The sequence below is a fragment of the Rhincodon typus genome, chromosome 11 (assembly GCF_021869965.1).
Source record: "Rhincodon typus isolate 14 chromosome 11, sRhiTyp1.1, whole genome shotgun sequence".
NCBI classification, from domain to species: domain Eukaryota; kingdom Metazoa; phylum Chordata; class Chondrichthyes; order Orectolobiformes; family Rhincodontidae; genus Rhincodon; species Rhincodon typus.
In genome coordinates, this window is record NC_063342.1 from 69,924,621 (window position 1) to 69,932,909 (window position 8,289).

Below are 8,289 nucleotides of genomic sequence, written 5' to 3' on the forward strand. Positions count from 1 at the left end.
ATCTTCTATCCGCCTCCCCCCCTCCCTATTTATTTCAGAACCTCCTTCCCTCCCCCATTTCTGAAGAAGGGTCCACACCCAAAATGTCAGCCTTCCTGCTCCTCTGATGCTGCTTGGCCTGTTGTGTTCATCCAGGTCTATACCCTGTTATCTCAGATTCTCCAGCATCTGCAGTTCCTACTATCTTTTCCTAATAGTGATCACGCTATACTGATAACCTGTGTACAAATGTAGGTGAAGAAGTGTTACAGTAACTAAAGAGTTGAAGAGGCCTACTTGGTGTTAGTAAGCAAACAGCATCAGCGATAGTGGATCCCACAACCTGAGATTCCCCAGACCAGATTATCAATGTTCAGGTTCTAATACTGGCTTAAAGTACACAGTAAAACACACCGAAGGAAAAAAAACCCCTCCTGAGCCAGTATCTAAAGTTAAAACAAAGTCCAAGGAGCACAAGTGAAAAGGGAAGGTGTCTAAGGCAGGACAAGACCTCGGAAGACTCGAGGGGCGTCTGAGAAAGAAGAGGGAAGCCTTCAATGGCAAGTCAAGACTTCAATCACAGGATTAAGGAATAGGCAGGGTGAGACAATATATTGAGACAAGAGACAAGAGTGAGACAAGGAAACCTCAGAAAAGTCCAGAAGCAACCAAAACTCTGGAGAGTACAATCACAGATCGTGAATACCTCTGATTGGAGGAAGGCAAGGTCAGTCAGGCATGATAGTCCATTGGGATGGCAGGTCGAGACCTTAACACTTGATACACGGAAGGCCACAATGGTACTACAGCAGAAGTGGGAGCTCTGGAAGTTACAGTTTCAACATTACAGAACAGCTTCAGTCTTCGGAGAAGCACCATCAAGTCAGTACATTTTTATATGCTGTGGGTCCAATAAAGGATGATGTTCTGGGAATACAAAGTGTGGAAAGAATGACTGCAGAGTATGAGGTGTTGATTAAAGTATTTGACACATGCTTTATCCCCAGAAGAGGTGTAGTAACATAATGAGATTTAAGCAATGTTCTCAACAGTTGGGAGAATCAATAGAAGACTTTGCAACTAATTTTATACAATTTAGCAGGTTGTATTCAGAGCTGAGGTTTGAAGAATGAATTAATTAGAGACCATAGTAAAGGGTGAGAAGTTATCAGATTTTCTTCAATCCAAGGAAGATTTAGAATTGGCAGTTCAATTCACTAAGGGGGGTCTAGAACTGGTCAGTACTGCAAGGTAACATCGGAGATTCTTCTGGATGGCCCTGAGGTGGCATTGTCACTCTTGGAAAGCTCGCCATCATATCCAAAGAACAGGAATCAATGTCATTGAACATAGCAGGTGGACAAGATGCAGCTCCAAATAGAATCACAGGCATAACAAATGTCCAGCAGGGGGAGCTGAGTGCTATACTTACGGCTCGCAAGCCAGAATCTCAGATCAATGTCCTCAGAACATAGGTTCAAATCCCACTATGGCAGATGTTGAAATTTGAATTCAATAAGGTCTGGAATACGCGATAACCATGAAACCACTGTGGATTGTCATAAAAACTCAACTGGTTCATTAATGTGCTTTAGGGAAGAAAATCTGCTGTACTTTCTTGGTCTGACCTACAGTACATGTGACTCCAGTCCCACAGCAATGTTATTGATTCTTAACTGCCCTCTGGACAATTAGAGATGGGCAATGAATGCTGGCCTGGCCAGTGATGCCCTCATCCAGTCAACACATTTTTCAAAAAGCCTTGGTCATCAGAGGAAACAGATCAACAAAGGTGTGATCACGTTAAAATACCATAAGGGACATTGAAGAGGAACCGAAGACATTGGTCTTGCTCGAGACATGAAGTGAGTCATAGAACAAGGGGCTGCTACGTCTGTACCACATCTGACAGTGTGCAGAATGGTACAATGATTCCACTCACTGTACCATCACCATAATGTTGAACCCAGACAAACCAGGATGGGTACATTAACCTAAATAACCTTCATAAGGCTGATTACGAACTTTGATGTGATAAAGGAACAGACAGAAGGAAAATACTTAGAACATAGAACATAGAACAGTACAGCACAGTATAGGCCCTTCGGCCCACGATGTTGTGCCAAACTTTTACCCTAAACCTAAGGTCTATCTAAACTCCACCCATACCTTATATAATCATCCATATGCCTATCTAATAGCCGCTTAAATGCCCCTAATGAGGCCGACTCCACTACCCTCTCCGGCAATGCATTCCACGCCCCTACCACTCTCTGAGTAAAGAACCTACTTCTGACGTCTCCCCTATATCTACCTCCACTCACTTTAAAACTATGCCCCCTCGTAATAGCTACCTCCACCCTAGGAAAAAGTCTCTGGCTGTCCACTCTATCTATACCTCTGATCATTTTGTACACCTCTATCAAGTCACCTCTCATCCTTCGTCGTTCTAAAGAGAAAAGACCTAGCTCTCTCAACATTTCCTCGTAAGACCTTCCCATACTTGACTCACAGTGATTTATAACAATGCTCTCCATGGCTAATGAAGAGATGAAAGAGAACATCTGCAGAGCATGGATGTTTTATTTTGATTCAGGAGAGGTGACGTGTATGTGAAATCAATCAATGACTGGAATTTAACATAAAAGAAAAGCATTGTAATAAAATGTGACAATTAAGACCATAAATTGCCAAGCTGACTTCGCACTGGAAAGAGATTTCAGTGGGTGTCATGGTGGCTCAGTGGTTAGCACTGCTGCCTCACAGCACCAGGGACCTGGGCTCAATTCCTGCATCAGGGGACTGTCTGTGTGGAGTTTGCATGTTCTCCCTGTGGCTGCATGGGTTTCCTCCGGGTGCTCTGGTTTCCTCCCACAGGTCAAAGATGGGCACGTTTAGGTGGAATGGCCACGGTAAGTTGCCTATTGTGTCCAGGGATGTGTAGGTTAGGTGGATTAACCAGGGTGACAGGAATAGGGTCAGTCGTTCCTCAGAGAGGCAGTGTAGGCTCGTTGGGGGCCGAATGGCCTGTTTCCACACTGTAGGGATTCTATGATGAAGTCTGTTAAGAAAGTCTTCCAACATACATTTGTAAAATAAAGTTTGTAACAGCTGATTCAGCACTCCTGACTGCCTTCTGAAATCACCATCAAAGTCAGTTAGGAATGGGAAACAAATTACTAGCTTTGCTCAGTAACAACATCCAATGAAAGAATTAATAGTTATTTGGCAGTACAGAACTTGAGCATTGCTGGAAAACGACACATTTTATTGAAATTTTTACGCCTTGCTCTCATCAGGACATTTTGCAAGAGTACCAATTCAAAGGTAGAATCCACATTTATACTGCACAAGAGGACCGTGCTGATTGGCTACCAAGTAGACCCTGTATTTAACATGGGCGACCCTATAGGATAACAGCTGCCCTGATCAGATCATTTCTCACTGTATATCATGCAAGCTCATGGAAAGCCTGAAGGCAGTACTCTTGGTCCTGAAAAAGTGTGGAGTCTACCTCAGATTGTTAAAGAATGCAATACTTGAACAACAAGTAAAACTAGCTAGTTCACGCTGCTACAGTGCAGTAGCAACATAAAAGGTGTTCGCCACTAACCATGGCGTTGCCCTCGAGCCCATAAGACATTTGGCCTATCACACAATTGAATAACGTGGTGTATGAATTTTAATGCCAGTGTGATGCCAGGTATGTGGGCTGTAAATGCCAAAGACTGGCATTTTGCATCAAACGGCATGTCCTCTCAGCTGTTGGTAACAAGAGGGTACTGACCGTAATCACTTCCAAAGCTTAGAACACAATGTCTGACAATAGGTGTGATACTGCAACTGGTCAGCGTTTGCTGCCCAATCCTGAACGCGTGGGGAATTACACTGATAACCAATTTAGGATAGTCAGTCAGGCCCAATTATGGGGCACTTATGTCTACTGGAAACAACGCATATTAATGCTCGTGGCCCTGTTCTTTTAAGACAGAAAGCACACTTGCACAACATGCGCTGTGCCTGTTACAACTCAGCAAGGCAGATCACAGTCATTTGCCGGCTTATTTCTCAAGGTAGTGCCCTGACAAATCAGAGTCAACCTACCCAGTTTAAAATTTAAACAAAACCTGACTGTTAACTGTCAATCAGCATTAATGGTTCCATTGTCCATGGCACCACCTCTACCAAACAGAGGCCATGTGCCAATAATTACCTCATGCGCTTTTCCCGATGAAACGTCGTGGTGAGTGCAAGATGAAAGGATTCAACAAAATGTACCTTTTCTCCCCCAGAAAGAATTAGTTTTTAAAAATGAGAAAATCTTCAACAAAAATGTAACAACAATTTGTCGATCCAAGAAGGAATCCCAAGAAATTGTCACAAAAGTTTGGGAACCATCTGTAAATAGGAGTTTGGAGGACTTCAGGGATTTAAATAAATTCTCACATTAAGACTGCATTTTGTCTTTTCAAAATTTGGGGATGATCCAAGCCTTTATAAAATTTTCTGTCCTGATTTGGGGACAGGGATGTTGCGGATTTACGGTTTTATTTTAAAAATTGTTTTTAATTGCACTGATTTGTGTCAAATTTATAAAGTACCCCTGCAAAATGTAGCCACACCTTTTGTGTCTGAAAACATTAGGCAATTAAAAGCTATAGTGGTATTTGTTGCATGGTTTCCTGCAATCAATAATATTGCCACAAACAAGAGAAGGAGGATAGGAAGGGAGGAACTGTGCAGATGATATTATTTCAGTGGCTCCCATTTAAATTTTCTATCAACTTCACATATTAATTACTTCATTGCAACTGTGTTGCTTGTAGGTTCATGGAAGTGGCTAATGTTTTTGAGTCACTGCTGTGAAATCACTGTCCTTCTCTCAGACCATAATAATACCTCTGCAGCCTGCCATGTTTGATCTTGAGAAGCCCTCACTTTGGGTTGGGAGGGTGCAGGTGGGATTTAAGTGCATCAAATCCCAATGGCCTCACTATGACATTGTTACAATCAGAAGCAAGCCAAGAGTATCTATGCTTCATATGAGATGTAACTTACGAAAAGGCATTGGCAGTTTTTTTTTCTTCATTCACAGGATGAGGGCGTTGCTGGCTAGGCAGCATTTATTTCCCATCCCTAATTGCCCAGAAGGCAGTTAAGAGTCAACCACATTGCTGTGGGTCTGGAGTCACATGTAGGCCAGACCAGGTAAGGATGGCAGTTTCCTTCCCTAAAAGACTATAGTGAACCAGATGGGTTTTTCCCAACAATCGACAACAGATTCATGGTCATCATTAGATTCTTAATTCCAGATATTTATTGAATTCAAGTTTCACCATTGGCTATGGTGGGATTCAAACCCAGGTCCCCAGAATGTTATCTGGATCTCTGGATTAACAGTCCAGCGATAATACCACTAGGTCATCAACTCCCCTGTTTCTGTGGTGACTGCTGAAAAAAGACCGTTCTTTTCGTTTTTATATGTTTTGATCATGAACTGAAAAGGGGGGAAAGGGACTGTTTAATAACCAAGGAATGAATTGCTACCCTGTTTCGCTGACACTCATTGTAAGTACAGTTTACACAGCTGCTTGCACAAACAGCAGGGAGTGTCTCATTACAGATGAGCTGGAACCAGGGGAGCTGTGTACACATAGAGTCAGCCAGCAACAAAAAGCTGATTGGGCAGCACGGCGGCTCAGTGGTTAGTGCTGCTGCCTCACAGTGCCAGGGTTCAAATCCACCCTCAGGTGACTGTGTGGAGTTTGCACATTCTCCCCGTGTCTGTGTGGGTTTCCTCCAGTTGTTCCGGTTTCCTCCCACAATCCAAAGATGTGCAGGTTAGGTGGATTGGCCATGGGGAATGCAGGGGTAAGGGGATGGCTCTGGGTGGGATGCCCTTTTGAGGGTCAGTGTGAACTCAATGGGCTGAATGGCCTGCTTCTGCACTGTTATGATTCTATAGCCTATGGGCAAGTGATCACCTTTTGATGACAAAGGTCTTCCTGTTCACAGCCATGTGATTGGCTGATGGTAGCTGAACAGTTTGCCAGTGTTGGGTCACAAGCCATTGGAGCTGTCCTCTCTGTGCAGTAAAAAAAAACATCTTGAGCCTGAAGAAAGCTACTTTATTTTTCGGTTACCTTAAGCTGTGTCGATTAACCAATAACAGTTTAAGTGTGAACCAATACCTCTGTGTCTCTGGCAGTCAGATGAAAGTATTTGGAGGAGGAAGATTGAGGAGCAGCAAGTCCTGAAAAGCCAAAAGCATCTTGTCAGTGAATCCTGTGGACAAAGGCCTTTGAACTATCTTCCCAGTCTTTCCTTCCGGCCATGACACCTGTGTTTTCTTTTGTGTCAGTCTGTATGTGTGAAGGGGGTTGTTTTATAATGGGGTGAGAGTTTTAACTGGTGGAGTTATACGCTGACAGTTCATTATTTTTTTACGTAACTAGAATCTATTTATTTGTCCTAAATAGTCATTTTGTTTACGTACAGAAACCATGTAGGGATAAAGGGGTCCTTGTCAGGATGGCAGCCAGGAACCCGTGGAGTTATAGAGTCATAGAGTCCTACAGCACGAAGACAGGCCCTTCGGCCCAAACTAGTCTGTGCTGACCAAAATGTCCATCCACGCTAACGCCATTTCCCTGCACTTGGCCCATATCCTTCTACACCTCTCCTCTCGATTTATTAGTCCAAATGCCTTTTAAATGTTGTTAATGTGCCCACCTCAATCACTTCCGCTGGCAGCTCATACCATGTGCATATGACCATCTGTGTAAAAATGTTGCCCCTCAGGTTCCCATGTATTCTCTTCCCTCTTACCTTAAACTGATGCCCTTTAGTCCTCGATTCCCCAACCATAGGAAAAGACTGAGTGCATTCACCCTATCCATACCTCCACAGGGGTCATTTTGGGACCACAGTTATTCACTTTATACATTAACAATCTGGATGAAGGGACTGAGGGCATTGTTGCTAAGTTTGCAGATGACACAAAGATAGTTGGAGGGAGAGGCAGTGATGAGTAGGCGGGGAAGCTGCAGAAGGACTTGGATAGGCTAGGAGATTGGGCAAAGAAGTGGCAGATGGAATATAATGTGGGAAAGTGTAACATTATGCACATTGGTGGGAAGAATAGAGGCATAGACTATTTTCTAAACAAGGAAAGGCTTCAGAAATCTAAAGCACAAAGGGACATGAGAGTCCAAGTTCAAAATTCTCTTAAAGTTAACATGCAAGTTCAGTTGGCAGTTAGGAAGACAAATGCAGTGTTAGCACTCATTTCAAGGGGCCTGGAACACAAGAGCAGAGAATACAGCTGAGGCTGTATAAGGTTTTGATCAGACCACATTTGGAATGTTGTGAGCAGTTTTGGGCCCCATAACTAAGGAAGGATGTGCTGGTGTTGGAGGGGTCCAGAGGAGGTTTGCAAGAATGATCTCAGAGATGAAGGGCTTATCATATGAGGAGCGTTTGAGGGCTCCGGGTCTGTGCTCAATGGAGTTTAGAAGGATGAGGGGGGATAAGATCAGAAGACCATAAGACATAGGAGCAGAAATTAGGCCATTTGGCCCATCGAGTCTGGCCCCACCATTTAATCATGGCTGATATGTTTCTCAACTCAGATTTGATTGAAACTTACAGAATACTGAGAGGCCTGGTTAGAGTATACGTGGAGAAGATGTTTCCACGAGTAGGAGAGACTAGTGCTCAAGGGCACAGCCTCAGAGTGAAGGGACATCCCTTTAGAACTGAGATGAGGAGGAATTTCTTCAGCCAGAGGGTGGTGAATCTGTGGAACTCATTGCCACAGAGGGCTGTGGAGGCCAAGTCATTGAGTGTATTTAAGACAGGGATAGATAGGCTCTAGATTAGTAATGGGATCAAGGGTTATGGGGAGGAGGCAGGAGAATGGGGTTGAGAAACATATTAGTCGTGATCCAATGGCGTAGCAGACTCGATGGGGCCGAATGGCCTAATTCTGCTGCTATATCTTGTGGTCTTTTGGTCTTGCTTTCTGTCAACCTGGGTCTAAAGGACAGATAAATTGAGGAATTTTGCGTACTTTCATGGAATCTTTCAGTTTGGTGACAACTCCAGGAATAATGGGAGGGGTTTTGATTTCCAACGCAATATTCCAGTGAGGTGTGACCCAGAAACTCTTTGTTTCTGCCCATCCTGGTAACAGTTGTGCCTCTCATTTGGCAATTTATCTTGTATGTGTAAAACCACTCATGCTCTGCCACTGCACAGGTTTACTTTTAGTGATGTTAAAATCAGGACCCCTTGCCCTTTTCCATCAAC

General features: G+C 43.6%; 1 long non-coding RNA gene across 1 annotated transcript in view; it reads right to left on the reverse strand.

Moving 5' to 3' along the window:
- Nucleotides 1–8,289, reverse strand: part of LOC125484383 — a 72,998-nt gene that overhangs the window by 22,046 nt on the left and 42,663 nt on the right. The window lies entirely within an intron of this gene.